The following is a 16,528-nucleotide window of genomic DNA, read 5'->3' on the forward strand; positions in this document are numbered from 1 at the left end:
TAAAGGTTATTATTTCCAAGGCGATCAAAGCAACACAAGCTCAGAGAGAACAAATAACTTTCCCAAGGTCACTGAGTTAGGAAGAGGCAGAGGAAGGATTTGAACCCTGGTCTATCTAGTACTAAAGTCTGAGCAATCATATAGCAGCTGAGTGGAGAAAAGAAAGGAGAAAAGCCAGGAGTTAATTAAATTGGAGGTAAGCACTTGAAGGGTAGGTTGAGCCACAGATTTTGATTTCAATTTGCACTCTGAACCATCCAAGCAGTTCTCAGAATGAATTCCACAGGTAGAAGCAAGCATGCATGTGAAAAAGGCCTGGGAGATTGAGCTGGCTACAAGTTCAGTGAGCCCTCAGGTGCTGCTACTGCTAAGACTGGGAAGTGTCCTTACTTTGCATAATAGACTCAAGGGAAAGTGGAGGAAGTCATAGGCCCACTGTGCTTTGTTCTGTTTAGAATTTACCTGGAGGTCCATTTTCTAGCCACCACATTTTAAGGGTCACCAGGAGACTTCCAAATCAGATTGTTTGCTGAAAGAACCAACAGGAAGTTGAGTGGTGTAGAAAGTCTGATGTGGGAGGTGTATTGTGGGCAGGAGCTATGAAACTGGAGGAAGGGAACATGGAGGGAGACAAGGTGGCTGTTTTCAAATACTTATAGGGCCCGTATGAGGATTTGCACCCAAGACTTTGAAACTAGGCAAATAGAAGGGAAGGAAGGAAGCCCTTATTTATTGAGATCCATGTGTATCAGTTGCTGCACCTGAGTCAAGTACTTGAACGCTAAGGAAGATGGGAACAGTGAGATGAGATGTCCATCGGTGTGACAGTTCAAACAGAGACTGGATTAATGTGGACAGAGATATTGCAGAAGGGGATTTCGGCATTGCATGAGCAGTTTGAATAGAAGATGAATGACTTCTTAGATCTATTCACCATTATAACTGTGTGGAAATCTTGGCCACTTATTCATTCTTCAAGATCATTGAGAATAGGACACCCATCAGTTAGATAGATTAAAGTGAAAATAAAGATCTTCAAAGACCAAGATAAAAAGTTTTAAAATCTTCCTAAAGAAAAAGCAGACCATGTACAAGGGACATGAATCTTGTTGAAATCAGAACCGCAGATGAAGTAGTAAGATACTTTTTGAGGATAAAATAAAAAAAATTGTAAGGTTTGATAATTCTGATCACTGGTCAGATAATTCCATTTGAGGAAAGAAAGACTCTCATGTGCTAGTGATTGTGAATTGGTGCAGTCATTCTGGAAAACAATCTGGTGCTCCTTAGTGAAATTGAGAAGGATGTATATTCTCTGTCACCCACAATCCCTTTTCTAGTCATATGCTCCAGAGGAACTCTTGCACAGGTATAAGGAATCACATAGGAGCATTTTAATATATTTTGGCAATATCGTCTGTGATGATAGGGAGTTGGAAGGGACTTGTCCATCGCAATGGGAATGGGTAAGTAAATCATAGTGAATATCTAGTGCAGACTACTACACAATAGTCATAGTTCAGTGAACTAGATGTATCCACAGTTTAAATGGATTGATCTTAAAAACATAGTGAAGAGAGCAAGAAGTTGAATAAGATTTATATGCAATATTGCTTATGGAAAATAAAAACACATATGTAAAATCATTATTTATCTTTCAATAATATATCCAGATGCAAGGACATTTATCATAAATATGAATGTGGGGCAGGAAATGGAAGTGGAGCTATGAAGGATATGAAGGGGGAGAAGAGGCACAATAGAATAAAAGAAGGTAACAGAAAGATCATGCACAGAGAGCATGTCGACTTCTGTACCTCTGATAATGTGCTGTGAACTGAAAAGGTTTACAGAATTTTCTAAACAGCAGGAAAAATATAATTTATGCTTTTCATAAACCTAGGTGAAATGATAACTTATGTGTTGGCCTGCTTGCCAATTTATCTTTTCAAATTGTGTATTCATTCATTTCATCATTTAACACATTTTTATTGAGCGCCTCTTATCTACCTGGTACCATTCATTCTAAGGCTCTAAGCACTGGGAATACAGCTGTGCATGACACACTCACAGGATAAATACCCAGAAGAATTGCTGGGTCAGAGGGTAAGCACATTACAATTTTAATAGATATTGCTAAATTGTCCTCCAAAGTCTATACCAACTGGTATTTTTTATTAGGTGGGCTGTTTTCTGATATGGTTTTAGCAGCGACACTTTCCAATTATTTGCTTCTCTAAGGGTAGATGAAGGGATTGATAGGGAGGGAGTTGGGAAGAATCTTAAGGGAAGTCGGGATTTGAGTATTTGTGTTTTGTGTGAGTGGAGACAACCTGGACCTGCGTGGAAGAGTGGAAGCTCAGGGAAAATTATGAGGTGTGTCAGAGGCACATGCTCCCCAGGCTTGTCCTGACCTGGGCATTTTCCCTCTTGGATCATTTAACAGTAGCCTCTGATATCAAGCACCTGCCATAGCAAGGGGAAAGGAAAACTCACTTCATTACCCATTGTCACTCTTTAGCAAGGGTGCAGTGTCTGGCCCATGGCCAGCACACCTACTAGGCTTCCAGTGAGTTCCCATCCAACTGCCACAGCCCTAGATGGCAACCTGTGGGCTTCACCCAGGGCCCTTGGTGGATACAGGATGTAATGTTTCCAAGCAGGGTGAGCAGCAGCTGCTTATCTGCAGTAGTCAGTACGGCAGACAGAAACATTCTCTGTGACCTTCCTTCCTTGGAGTGTTTGAAAACCATGACCCCACTCCCCTTTATGGAGGAGGTAACTAAGGAGTTTTAACTAAGTGGGGCATAAACGTGAAATGTTTGTATTTTCTCCAATTATTGATTTTTTAAAAAGATTTTATTTATTTCAGAGAGAGAGAAAGAGAGACTGAGCAGGGAGGGGCAGAGGGGGAGGGAGGATCTGAAACAGACTCTGCACTGAGTGTGGAGCCCAACATGGGGCTCGATCCCACAACCACAAAATCATGACCTGAGCTGAAACCAAGAGTTGGATGCTTAACCGACTGAGCCACCCAGGTGCCTCTCCAATTATTGATTTCTATAGTGTTCAACTGAATTCCCATTTTCCCACTTTTTAACATCTTTGGCAAGTTCCATAACTTTCTCCTCTCTTTCAGTTATAAAAATTTCAGTCCATTTTGGTTTAAAAAGTCAATTTCAGACTCAATTTAAATCTAATCTCCTACTTCATCTAAACCACGAGTTTGACCTGAGGCCTGGGAGATCTTGGGCAGGAGTATATAAACTGCCTTTTCACTTTTCATCAGACCTAGCACTTTGGAATAGAGAAGGAGGTGATAGGCAAGAGGTGGGGGGTGGAGGAGAAATAGTCTACCTTGAGATACAGACCTCCTCCCTCTCCTGGTTCTACCAGTATGTTTCCCCATGGGGAGGGCTATTGCCATTTTGGGTGGGATGATTCTCAGGGTGGAAATGTTCTGTGCCTTTCGAATATTTAACATTTCTTCCCCTCCATCCCCAATAAAAAATCCCCGTAGCATGTTCATTTTTATGAGAACCAACCTCCCTCTCACTTCTCCAAAGAGCTCATAGGGGGGCCATTCTGCCCTGGTTGAATACTGTTAGAACCACCCTAAGTTGGGGCCAGGGAGAAAGGATGGAGGAGCAAGATCTTACTAGATTTTTGGGCCTGGGTCAGTGGTAGGGAGGGATTCCAGGTTGTCCTTTGGTTGGGTCTTTTTTCATCTGGATCTTTCTGCTGCCAGTGTGGTAATGTCCATATAGACAGTGTGATTGGAATTCCTGATGGATGTTGTTCATCTTCCTCTCTATTGCTGAGGACCATCTTCGAGAAGGTAGTGCGTCTTCCTTTGTCCCCACCAGTGATCCAAACCTCCCCTACTTTCTCTGGGGGAAGGGGTAGCCTCAGGGTAAAAGTAGGGTTCACTTCCCTTTGCCTGATAGCCCCTTGGGCAACCCCCAAATGCTGCTTCTCTCTCTATGTTCTTCTAACTCCATGTCCCATATAGTAGTCATGGAGCCCTCTTGTGAATCCTCTGATAGATATTGTCTCCATCTTCTTCCCAGTGCTACTCAGCAAGGAGTCTGCTTTCATAAGTATCTAGACAAGCAGCAGGCACCAAGCTCTACATTCACGGATGCCCCCAAAATCTAGGAAAAGCATGCCAAGCTCTCCCAGAAGATCTCTTACTACATTCCACTTGGATAACAACCCCAGTATGGGACTTCAGATTGTATAATTCAGTGGGCATCCATCCAAGAGTGATATGCCAGTTTCCTCTTTTTCAGATACCCTTAGTCTTTAAAAGCAATTTTTCTGTAATCCTGACCATCTCTTGGCTTTGTGAAGATAAGGAGGCATACATCTTCAGTCTTGTACAGAAATATCTCTTGCCGGGGTGCCTGGGTGGCTCAGTTGTTAAGCGTCTGCCTTCGGCTCAGGTCATGATCCCAGGGTCCTGGGATCGAGCCCCACATTGGGCTCCGTGCTCGGTGGGAAGCCTGCTTCTCCCTATCCCACTCTCCCTGCTTGTGTTCCTTCTCTCACTGTGTCTCTCTCTGTCAAATAAATAAATAAAATCTTAAAAAAAAAGTTTAAAAAAAAAGAAAAACCTCTTGCCAAGGACCCATGAGGTTGGTAGCTCTTAATTCCAATTCTCTATCCTATCTCTTTCCTTCTTAGATTACACTGAAAAAAGTTTTGTGTGTGTATGGGGTGGTTGAAGTGGTGGTGATGGTAGTAGGGCTGGTTCTGCTGATTTTCAGAAAGCCCTTTGTTGTGGCTCACTTGAGAGTATGGTGTATTTGGGCCCTCTTTGTACCATCCAGGAGCCTTAGTCTCTTTCCCAGGACAAGAGGAAAAGTCCTACTCAGCCTGCTCTGACATAGGAGCACCCTGCTGGGGGAAACTTCCGGAATCTGGACACTTCTCCTGACACTAGATGTAGAAACTGAAGGATAGGACCATGTTTTCAAATTAAACAAAGAGGAAAGGGAAGCAACCCCCCCCCCCCCACAGGCTAAAAGTGCACAGTAATCTGCCTTGGCCATTGATCTCTCTCCTTAAATATTCTATGGCAGGTAATGGAGGAAAATATGCATTGAGAGAACAAACTGAGGTAGAAAGAACATTTTCAGGGAAGGGAGACATGGTCTTTTGTTCTATCTCTGTTTAAGGAGCATAGAATGGCTAGGAACTTCTTGAGGTGGACATGAGAGTCCATGTCCTGATGCTACCATGAGGAAAAAGATTTTCAACTAAAAGCCATCCATTTGTCTACCCATCTATTTATCCATCCATTTATCTATTCATCCAATTATGTGCCTTACCCACTCAACAAGAATTAGTATATCTACTCTGAGGCAGGTACTATGTAATGAATACCATCTTTGTGTTAGGCCTTTTCTCTCCTTTCTATTCCTGCCTCACAGAGTCTTCCTGCCTAGATTTAGAATTTTTAGGATCATATATTCCTAGATACAGGACCTGGTTGGGCAGGTGCCCCACTACAGAACGAAGTGGATCATGGATGATCTCCAGGGGCTAGAGTTTTGAGGCTGCTGATCTGCTGAAGTTCTTACCAATTTCTTTAATTCTTCCTTGGTGTCCTTCTTTATAAAATGAAGGATGACCATGACTTAATTTTTTTTTCTATTAGCTACTGTGAGCTTTAGAGAAAAATGAATATGTGTATGTATTTGAATATTAAATTGAATATATAATGACTATGTATACCAGTAACACACAGAGACACACATACACTCAGTTGTACATGCAGATATTATCATTCCTGTTATTCAGATGAAGGAACAGAATGTCAGAAAAATTCAAGTTTTACCTAAGGACTCAGAGACTGAATTTGAATTCAGGCTTGTTTGATTCCAGAGCCCATGACCACCTTTCTGCTTAAGCCATAATGTCTCTATAAAGGAAGGATAAGTAAAAAAAGAAATCACATGTATTCCCCCAAATATATGAGGCATTCAGAGAACTACGTTTTGGGCAATGCTTTGGAGAAGATGTTGAGGAATTCATTATTTGTGTGCAATAAGTGGTCATTTCTGCACAGATCACATAGTAGGATTAAATTTAAATTTATGTCTTTAACTAGCATTTGCTTTTCTTGTCATTGTTTTCAGATCTGCCTCTTACTAATGTCCTTAGCTTAACATCTTGTAAGAATTTCTCCATTCTGAGAGCCATGTGGGGTCAAACTCCCTTCTCTGGCTTCTTCTCAAAGGAGAGCATAAAAATTTGTACTTTACAAATATGACTATGGTAGTGAGTCTCCAGATATCAACCCAATTCTCTTGGAATTCATGCTTTTTTATAATCTCTTGCCCTTGAATCTGGCTGTGGCTGGGACTCACTATTGACCAATAAATTTGGTAGAGGTGATATGACGGGACTTTTGAGATTAGGTCATAAATCTTATAACCTCTGTTTGGGTCTCTTGGAATGCTTGCTTTCAGGACACTCCTTTCTCAGAACACTCCCTCTTGGAAACCAGTGGCTGTGCCATGAGAAACCCATGTCACATGGGTGGCCATGTATTGGCACTCTAGTTAACTATCCCCACCTGGACATGTACCTGGCGCCAGCGTCACTGGACAGCCGTGAAAATGTGCCATCTTGGACATCCAACCCAACCCATTCATGCTCTCAGATAACTTTTGGCCTAGTCATCATATTATTATAACCATGTGAACCTGAGCAAGAACTGCCTCACTGAGCTCACTCAAGCCACAGAACCATGAGAGAGAAGAGCAAATCAGAGTTTTAAATCACTAAGTTTTGAGGGTGGTTTTTTACACAGCAATAGATAACTGGAGCAATTCCTCTGGGAAGAGACCAGACTCCCAGACTATTGTTGACCAGTAGGACTTTGGAGGTAGAATCTGGAACTTTACTATCTTCTTGACTTTGTGCAAGTTCCTTCACTTCTGTGTATCCCGATGTGCTCATCTGGGAAATGGGGATAATAATAGTATGTTCTTCATAAGACTTTCATGAGAATTAAATATGATCTTTGTAAAGGGCTTGATATGGTATTTAGTGCTGGTATTTTCCAGCACTAAATGTTAGCTATGGTAATAATTATTGAAATGAGTGGTTTTATGAAATTGAACAAAGTTTCTCCTAAAACACAATCATTTATTAACATTTTTCTTTATTTTTGTTTTGGTCTCTTTTCCACTGGTCCTAACCTACCAAATTGCCTGGAAGCCAAGCCATGCAAACTTTGTGGCAAAGCTGCCTTGTTCTATTCTGCCAGAGAGTTCAACTGAAGGGCAGATTTTCTGGGTTAACCTGATTGTTTTTTGGGTTGAGGGGACATGAACCTTCAATTCACTCATTTTAACCTCTTTTTCAAATACCCTATCAGTTTTGCTTTTCCTTCAGTCTCCTCTAGGGAATTGCTTTTCTTACTTGAAGGGCAGAGGAAACTGAGCAGGTAATTGATGTCTGAATAAAGATGACAGAAATGAGGGTTGTTGAGATGAAAATGAAAATTGACACTTACATTGTCCTCCGTGGTCTCTTAATGACTTGTGGTCGAAAGCTTTATGCTGTTTTTATAAAAGGGAACCAAACATATACTGGGGTTTGTTGAAATACCAGGATGAATGAAGCTTTTCAGAATAGCAAACATTTTTCTATGGCTTTACCACTCCTGTGATTATGTTAATGCTGGGGAGTGTGAGCAGGGACCTTGGTACAACATGACCACCATGAATCTTATCTCCTCCTATACTCATAATTTAGATTCCAAGCTTCAATAACGAAATTGCATTAAAACAGCTCTCCGAGCAGTGTGCTGTATACCTAACCCCATCTCTCACTATTTTTGCCCTCTCTCTTTTTATATCAAGGCATATTTTAAAAGAGAGGGTCAAGTGACTTATGTTGGGAATTGTACGCAAACTAAGAATCTGCATGTAGAATTGAGATAGATAGGGAGAAATATTGCTATATTTCACTTAGCTTTTTTAAAAACGTAATGCAAAAAATACCTGGTTTAGGTCTTTAATTTGTACCTGAAAAAAAATCTAAGCCATAGAAGTATTTTTTTTAAATTAACATAGGTTGTATTATTTGTTTCAGGGGTACAGGTCTGTGATTCATCAGTCTTACACAATTCACAGGGCTCACCATAGTAGATACCCTCCCCAATGTCCATCATCAGCTACCCCATCCCTCCCACCCCCCTCGACTCCAGCAACCCTCAGTTTGTTTCCTAAGATTAAGAGTCTCTTATGGGTTGTCTCCCTTTCTGGTTTCGTCTTGTTTCATTTTTGCCTGCCTTTCCCTATGATCCTCTGTCTTGTTTCTCAAATTCCTCATATTAGTGAGATCATATGATAATTGTCCTTCTCTGATTGACTTATTTCTAAGCCATAGAAGTCTTGAAGTAAATATTACCATCTGAGATATCGGCCGGTGTGGGGGGAAACCTATTTTCTGAGTCACTTGATAGCAGAAAGAATTCCTTTTTTGTAGAGGGGGACCAGTTATTAGGAATCAGACTTGTGGGATGCTCGGTGGTTCAGTCGGTTAAACATCTGCCTTCAGCTCAGGTCATGATCCCAGGGTCCTGGGATCGAGTTCTGCATTTGGGCTCCTTGCTCAGCAGGGAGCCTGCTTCTCCCTCCCCCTGCTTGTGCGTGCCCTCTCTCTCTCTCTCTCTCGGACAAATAAATGAATAAAATCTTTTTAAAAAATAAAATGAATAAAAAATTTTAAAAAGTAAAAAAAGGAATCAGACTTGTAACTGGTTCTACACTGGTTGCTTGTGTGATGGTTTCTTGGGCTGCCTGAAATTGCAGTATGGTTAATCCTGTTCAGCTTCCAGTGAGCTTGGCATACAGTAGGCACACAATAAATGGCCTGATAATGGAATGAAGAAATGGTACACATCTGCCAATTCTCAAACCATCTGTGGCTTCCTCTGTTCATCAAGTTGATTTCTATCAGGGGTTTTGTTTGTTTGTGTTTTTAAAATTGCATCAACCTCTGCAGTTCTAGCTGTTTCTTTTTTTCTCTTTTCACTTCTGGGAGACAAAGCCTACTCTTTTTAGCTAGTGAGTTGCCTTCATATCTGTGAGAGAGGACCAGGTAAACTGAATTTCATGGATTGTGGCATTGATTGAAAGCTGAGTCTTGACTCTTAGTTCATGAAAAATGATCTATGCTTGGTAATAATATAGATCTATTGCATCTTTGTCAAAGGTGATCAATATTTTTGAATTCTTGGTGATCTGTGATGGTGGAAAATTATACATTTTGAATAAAAATCTTGAAAATCTGGATTTTGAGTCATATATTTAAAAAAATTTATTTATTTGTCCGAGAAAGAGAGAGGGAGAGCATTAGGCAGAGGGAGAAGCAGGCTCCCCGCTGAGCAAGGAGCCCGATGTGGGACTCAATCCCAGGACTCCAGGATCATGACCTGAGCTGAAGGTAGATGCTTAACTGACTGAGCCACCCATGTGTCCCAAGTCATAGATTTTTGAATCAATAAATAATTTGATAAAAGACTGAGTGTTTGAGTTAGTTGCTGTAATTAAGCTCTGTTGATTAGAATGGAAAAATCATTACTCACTGAGGGGTGACTCCTTTTTGGCTCTAGGAAAAAAGAGCTGTGGTCTTAATGCACTTTTAATCAAATTGGTTTCCTTATTAGGAACAAGCATGTTTGACAATTTTACCCAAGAGCTTAAAGTCAACAATGAGATTTTCTTTTTTTTTTTTTTCAAATTTGAAAAAAAAGCTTCCCACCCAGAGTCTAGAGACTAGCCTCGTCTGGTGTACTAGCCTTATGAAATCTGGAATTGTCAATCTGTGAATGTATAGAAAAAAATCTTGCCTTATCTATGACCATCTTTCATTTTCCAATACTCAGTGGTCAAGGTGAGAATTGTAGTTCTGCCTTTGGAAGCTTCCAATGCCATCTCTTGTTTCATTCCCATCTTACTTTCAAGGGATTATAGAATATATATATTTTTTTAATTTAAATTCAATTAATTAACATATAATGTATTATTAATTTCAGAGGTAGAGTTTAGTGATTCATCAGTTGCATATAACACCCAGTGCTCATTACATCATGTGCCCTCCTTAATGCCCATCACCCAGTTACCCCATCCCCCTACCCGCCTCCCCTCCTGCAACCCTGTTGTTTCCTATAGTTAAGAGTCTCTTATGGTTTGTCTCCCTCTCTGACTTCATCTTATTTTGTTTTTCTCTCCCTTCCCCTATGGTTATCTGTTTTGTTTCTTAAATTCCATATATGAGTGAAATCACATGGTAGTTATCTTTCTCTGAATGACTTTTTTCACTTAGCATAATACCCTCTAATTCCATCCATGTCATTGCAAATGTTAAGATTTCATTATTTTTAATGGCTGAGTAATATTCCATTGTAAAATATGGAAAGAACCCAGATGTCCATCGATAGATGAATGGATATAGAATATATATTTCTATAGTCTTTCCTTATCTTAAACCATCCCCCTCTCAATATTTCCCTGTCCCTAACTCTATGAAATTTCAAGTGATAAACTGTAAGGGTTAAAATTGGTGGATGAACAGAAGGAAAAATGAATCCAACTTACATTTTAAATGTCCAGCTAAAGCTCTGAAACTAAGAAAAACTACCTAAAAGAAATTGAGGCTTTCTGGTAAAAATTATATCACTGTTATTATTATTATTTTTGTCATTGTTATTATTTTTAATGGTGATAGTAATGATCAATGACTGACACATGTGGAAAAATCCAAACATGTCTTTCTATCAGAAGAGCAAATTTGAAAGTGGATGATCAATAAAGTAAAACTGCTTGTTATCTTAGTCTAGTTATTATCGTACAATAATGGGTCATCTTTGACAAGCAGTGGTGTTTGTGTATACTTACTTCGAAGTAGATGTCAATTTGAGAATAATAACAATTGAGATATTATTAGTTCCTATGAGACTAAGATTGCCATAGAATAGGTAATACATCAAATTTGTCTAAACTTCAAAATTAAAATGAATGAATGTACTTATAGCAAATAATTCTAATCAGTAACATTTATTGAGGGCTTATGGCATGTCAGGTATGGAATAATGCTCTATTTGTATTATTTAACCTAATTATTTTAATAATCCAGTGCCACAGGGAGTCATATTACTCTATGTTACAAACGAGGAAATTGAGGCTAATGAATAGATAACTTGTCCAGGTGAAGTAAGGTAATGTTGACAAGCTAGATGGGATAGTACCTGTTATCAAGTGCTTTTTCTATGCCCAGGATTTTCACATATGTTATTGAATTTAATCTTTAAGACAATCCTCTGGGTCAAGGCATGGATATTGCCACTTTACAGATAAGGAAATTGAGGTTCAGCAAGGTCAGGTATCTTGCTCAAGGTAATGCAGGTAGAAAGTGATGAAGGTGTCCAAATCTTCTGACTGCAAAGCAGAAATGGGTCTCAAATTGTTAAAATGGGAATACCTGGAAATCATAGTCTTTGTAGATTGCAGTTAAGAACACTAAGCTCTTTTTGGAACATGGGGGAAAGAATTTTATATTTACTTCCACCATGGGAACTAAGAACAATTTAAGTAGCAAAAAATAAATCTACATGTAAAAAAACAAAAAAACAAAAAACAAAAAACAACTTGTGGCAATGATCCAAGTATGCCACCCAGATCTCCCTTCAAGAAAGAACCTGCTGTGAGGAAAGCAGTGAGCCATAAGCTGTTGCACAGTTGGGGTCAGTTCCAGCACTCATGCCAAAGCCAAGTCCCAGCCAATGACTGGGCATGACTGAGATACTAGAGCTGGGCCATTTCTGTTTCAACATGGAACTTCTCAATGGGCAATCTTCACTCTGAGCTTCCCTATGAGTCTGGCTGAGACTTTCACAGAGGTCACTGCAGTCTGAGGCTCTTGCTACAAAGTCCTTCTTCCTTCCTTCTCTCCTGTCATAGGTGTCAGACCAGAAACATGGTCTGGAGTTTCTCTTGGCCTGCTCCTGCTCCTTCTCCCCTTTGTCCTTCATAAGCATTTCCCCCAATACATCTATTTATTATATTTCTAATTCTGTTTCCTGAAGGTCCTATTTCCTGGAGGCCCCCAAATTATGCAAAATCTAGAACACTACTGTCTGTGAAAAAGTAACAATGAGCTATTGAACTAATTGTTGTTTATTAATATTTGTTTGCTATTTTATCATTCATTTTGTCAGCTGCTAGTATTTTCCAGCAGTAGGTGATAATACCAACAACTTAAGAAAAAGTTATAAAAAGACAAACACTTTAAAAACAGAGATAATCTATCCATGAATCTAGTTTTTTGGGGGAAGAGACTGACATTATCTTATGTAGTTATCTCATATCTTTGTCAAACTCGAGGGATCATATAATCAAGATACAATTGTATGGGTTTTTTAATTTTGCAAATTCAGAAATTTGCTTTTCTTCCTGGTTATGGATGAACTGACCAAGGGACATTGATTCATATCAACTAAATTCACACTAAACTAATTTCTAAACCCAAATTCCAGCTAATTGATTTATAATGAGACACGTATGAGGCCCAATCAATTAATAGAGGGACAATTTGCATAGTTTGTTATAAAGTACTTATTATTATCATCCTTATAATTGCTATTACAAATACTACTATCAAGCAGAGATCAGTTGACTAACACCAGAACTCATGAAGTCTGAATTGTATTGATAACATACAGACAAATCATTCTTTTACTTGACATTTTCAACTTAAATTTTATTATTTTTTTCTTTGTAAAAGCAATACATATCATTGTAGAAAACAGAAAGCACAGACAAGCCAACAGCAAAGCAAAATAAGACAACAACAAAGAAACTATTTATAATCTCACTACTCAGTGGTTATTCCTGCTAATATTTTGGTGTATATATTTTTTTCCATCATTACTTACTAAGCATACATAAGAATATTTTAAATACACCATACCATACATATCCTTTTATATCTTGTCTTTTTACTCAGCAATATAACTTGAACATTTTTCCATTGCATTAAATATTCCTCTGTTATGACGTTTCCTAACTATTTTTGGATTATAACATGTATCGGTTAAGATCTCTTGCTTTAGAAAGTGAACATGAATACAAAATGTTGCATACAAATTTTAGGAGTTTTACTTCCTGAAAACTGTCTGTATATTTCCTGTCCCTGCCTGTGATATTGTAGACAGCTACACAGTATTCTAACCAGTTTAATTTAATATTATAATTTATTTAATCAGATTCCTGTAGTTATCTTTTCCCTGTTATCAACAGTGTGATTGGGATCTTTTATATTTGTCACTATAATATTCCTTCACATCACAATTCCCAATACCACAACTTCATAGTTGCAACTTAGCTCAAAAATTTAGCTATTAATAACCATTGTGTATTCATGTAGAAGAGAGAGGATAACTCTTGAAAGATTTTTACCTTTGGGAGTGTTATGCTAAATCCAGTAATGTTGATATTTGAACCAGTTTTTGAAGTACCACCTGTGCAATGGTTTTGATGACACATGCTTTAAAGATTCTCACAGGGAGTAAATATTTTGTTCTTGGTGTTTAATTTTTTTTGTGTATGTATGTATGCATATATGTATTTATTTCTTAGTATAATTAGCATATAGTGTTGTATTAGTTTCAGGTGTACAATACAGTGATTCAACAACTCTATACATCACTTGGTGCTCATCATAAGTGTACTCTTAATCCCCTTCACTTATTTCACCCATCCCCCTACCCACTTGCCCTCTTGTAACTACCAGTTTATTCGCTATATTTAAGAGTCCGTTTTCTTGTTTGTCTCCTTTTTTCTTTCTTTCTTAAATTCCACATATGAGTGAAATCATGTGGTATTTGTCTTTCTCTGACTGATTTATTTCACTTAGTAATAAACCCTTTAGATCCATCCATGTTGTTGCAAATGGCAAGATCTCATTCTTTTTTATGGTTGAGTAGTATTCCAGTGTATATATATATATATACCACATCTTCTTTGTCCATTTATCTATTGATGGATAGTTGGGCTGCTTTCATATTTTGACTATTGTAAATAAAGATACGATAAACATAGGGGTGCATGCATCTTTTCTAATTAGTGTTTTGTGTTCTTTGAGTAAATACCCAGTAGTGGAATTACTGGATCATATGGTAGTTCTATTTTTAATTTTTTTGAGGAAATTTCATAGTGTTTTCCACAGTAGCTGTACCAGTTTGCATTCCCACCAACAATGCATGAAGGTTCTTTTTTCTCCACATTCTTGCCAACACCTGTTGTTTCTTGAGTTTTTTATTTTAGCCATTCTGACAGGTGTGAGGTGATATCTCCTTGTGGTTTTGATTTGCATTTCCTTGCTGGTTAGTGATGTTGGCATTTTTTCATGTGTCTGTTAGCCATCTGTATGTCTTCTTTGGAAAAATATCTGTTCATGTCTTCCACCCATTTTCAAATTGGATTATTTATTTTTTTGTGTTCAGTTTTATAAGTTTTTAATATATTTACCCTTATTTGGTATGTCATTTACAAATATCTTCTTCCACTGAATAGGTTGACTTTTGTTTTGTTGCTTGTTTCCTTTGCTGTGCAGAAGCTTTTTATTTTGACACAGCCCCAATAGTTTATTTTTGCTTTTGTTTCCCTTGTCTTAGAAGACATATCTAGAAAAATGTTTCTATGGCTGATGTCAGAGAAATAACTGCCTGTGCTCTCTTGTAGGATTTTTATGGTTTCAGGTCTCACATTTAGGTCTTAATCCATTTTGAGTTCATTTGCATATGGCATAAGAAAGTGGTCGAGTTTCATTCTTTTGCATGTAGTTGTCCAGTTTTCCTAACACCATTTGTTGAAGAGACTTTTTTCTATTGTATATTCTTGCCTCTTTTGTCGTAGATTAGTTGACCATATAATTATGGGTTTACTTCTCGGTTTTCTATTCTATGTGTCTATTTTTGTGCCAGTAACAAAGATGTAAATTTTTAACTTTGAAAGTGAATTTGATTTTTAAAAATAGCCCTAAAGTCTTTGGAACAAAGTTATTTTAATGAATTGACTAAATAAGCCAAATACTAGCATTTTGGCTATAACCCAAGATATTAATTTTTTTTTTTGTTTGTTTGTGACTGGTTCTGTGACTGGTACAAAAAGAGACTTTCCAAAAGAGAACAAAGAAAGCATCAGTAGAATAAATGTGTAACTTCCCAAGATGACTACTTGTATTAGAAATTCACTTATACAAATACTAATGATTTAAAAGAAAATCTGTATCATTGATGTGATGGTTAATTTTTTTTTATTTCTTAAAATTTTTATTATACATGCTGTATTCATGGAAAATCAAGACCTCTGAAGGGACTCGAATTGGATATAAAGCGTGTCCAGCCGAGCTGGCTGTCATGCTTGGTGTGGAAACAGTTACACTGATGCTTTCTTCCCTTTATAGGTGGCCATCATTTTCTTGATTTCAGCAATAGCCTTATCTGGATTCAGCCCCTTGGGGCAGGTCCTGATGCAGTTCATGATGGTGTGGCAGCGGTAGAGGGAGAAGGGGTCCTGCAGCTTGGCCAGGCGCTCCTCTGTGAAGTCGTCTCTCGAGTCGATCATCCAGCGGTAGGCCTGCATAAGAACCGCAGGCCCCAGGTACTTGTCTCCGTTCCACCAGTAGCTAGGGCAGCTGGTGCTGCAGCACGCACAGAGGATGCACTCGTACAGCCCGTCCAGTTTCTCACGATCTTCTATGGACTGCAGATACTGCTGCTTGCCCTCCTGGGATTCATCCTTCTTCTTCAAATAAGGTTCAATGGATTTGTACTGAGCGTAGAAGTTGCTCAAGTTGGGAACAAGATCCTTTATCACATACATATGCGGAAGAGGGTAGATTTTTGAGACTTTGGTGAGGCTGGTGTCGATCCTTCGGGTGTAGGCCAGAGTGTTGCCTCCGTTGATGTTCATGGCACAAGAGCCACAGATGCCTTCTCTGCATGATCTTTGGAAGGTCAAGGCAGAATCAATTTCATTCTTAATCTTGATTAAAGCATCCAACACCATAGGACCACATTTATTCAAATCAATTTCATAAGTTTGCATATGAGGTTTATCTCCAGACTTGTCTGGGTCCCATCGGTAGATGGCAAATTTCTTGATCTGGGGAGCTGCGGCGGCAGCTGTCGGTGCCCCCCGGCAGGCCTACAGGCAGGCTCCGCCAATGGTTGCAAGCGGGAACCGGCGCTTCAAAGAGAGTCCAACCACCGCCGCCATCTTGGCTTCTGACATCGCCGATGTGATGGTCAATTTTATATGTCAATTTAGCTAGGCTATGGTACCAATTTTTTTGGTCAATACCAATTCAGATGTTGCTTTGAAGGTATTTTTTAATGAGATTAACATATTATACCAGTAGACTTTGAATAAAGCAGATCACCCTCCATTAGGTGGGTGGGCCTCATCTAATTATTTGAAGGTCTTAACATTATAGACTGAGGTCC

General features: G+C 38.8%; 1 pseudogene; it reads right to left on the reverse strand.

Moving 5' to 3' along the window:
* Positions 1 to 15,347: 15,347 nt before the first annotated feature.
* LOC114206748 (succinate dehydrogenase [ubiquinone] iron-sulfur subunit, mitochondrial pseudogene) lies at positions 15,348 to 16,316 on the reverse strand (annotated as a pseudogene).
* Positions 16,317 to 16,528: the final 212 nt, after the last annotated feature.

This window comes from Eumetopias jubatus, unplaced genomic scaffold (genome assembly GCF_037043125.1).
Source record: "Eumetopias jubatus isolate StellerSeaLion01/CBP00866 unplaced genomic scaffold, mEumJub1_p1.0 scaffold_2, whole genome shotgun sequence".
Classification (NCBI taxonomy): domain Eukaryota; kingdom Metazoa; phylum Chordata; class Mammalia; order Carnivora; family Otariidae; genus Eumetopias; species Eumetopias jubatus.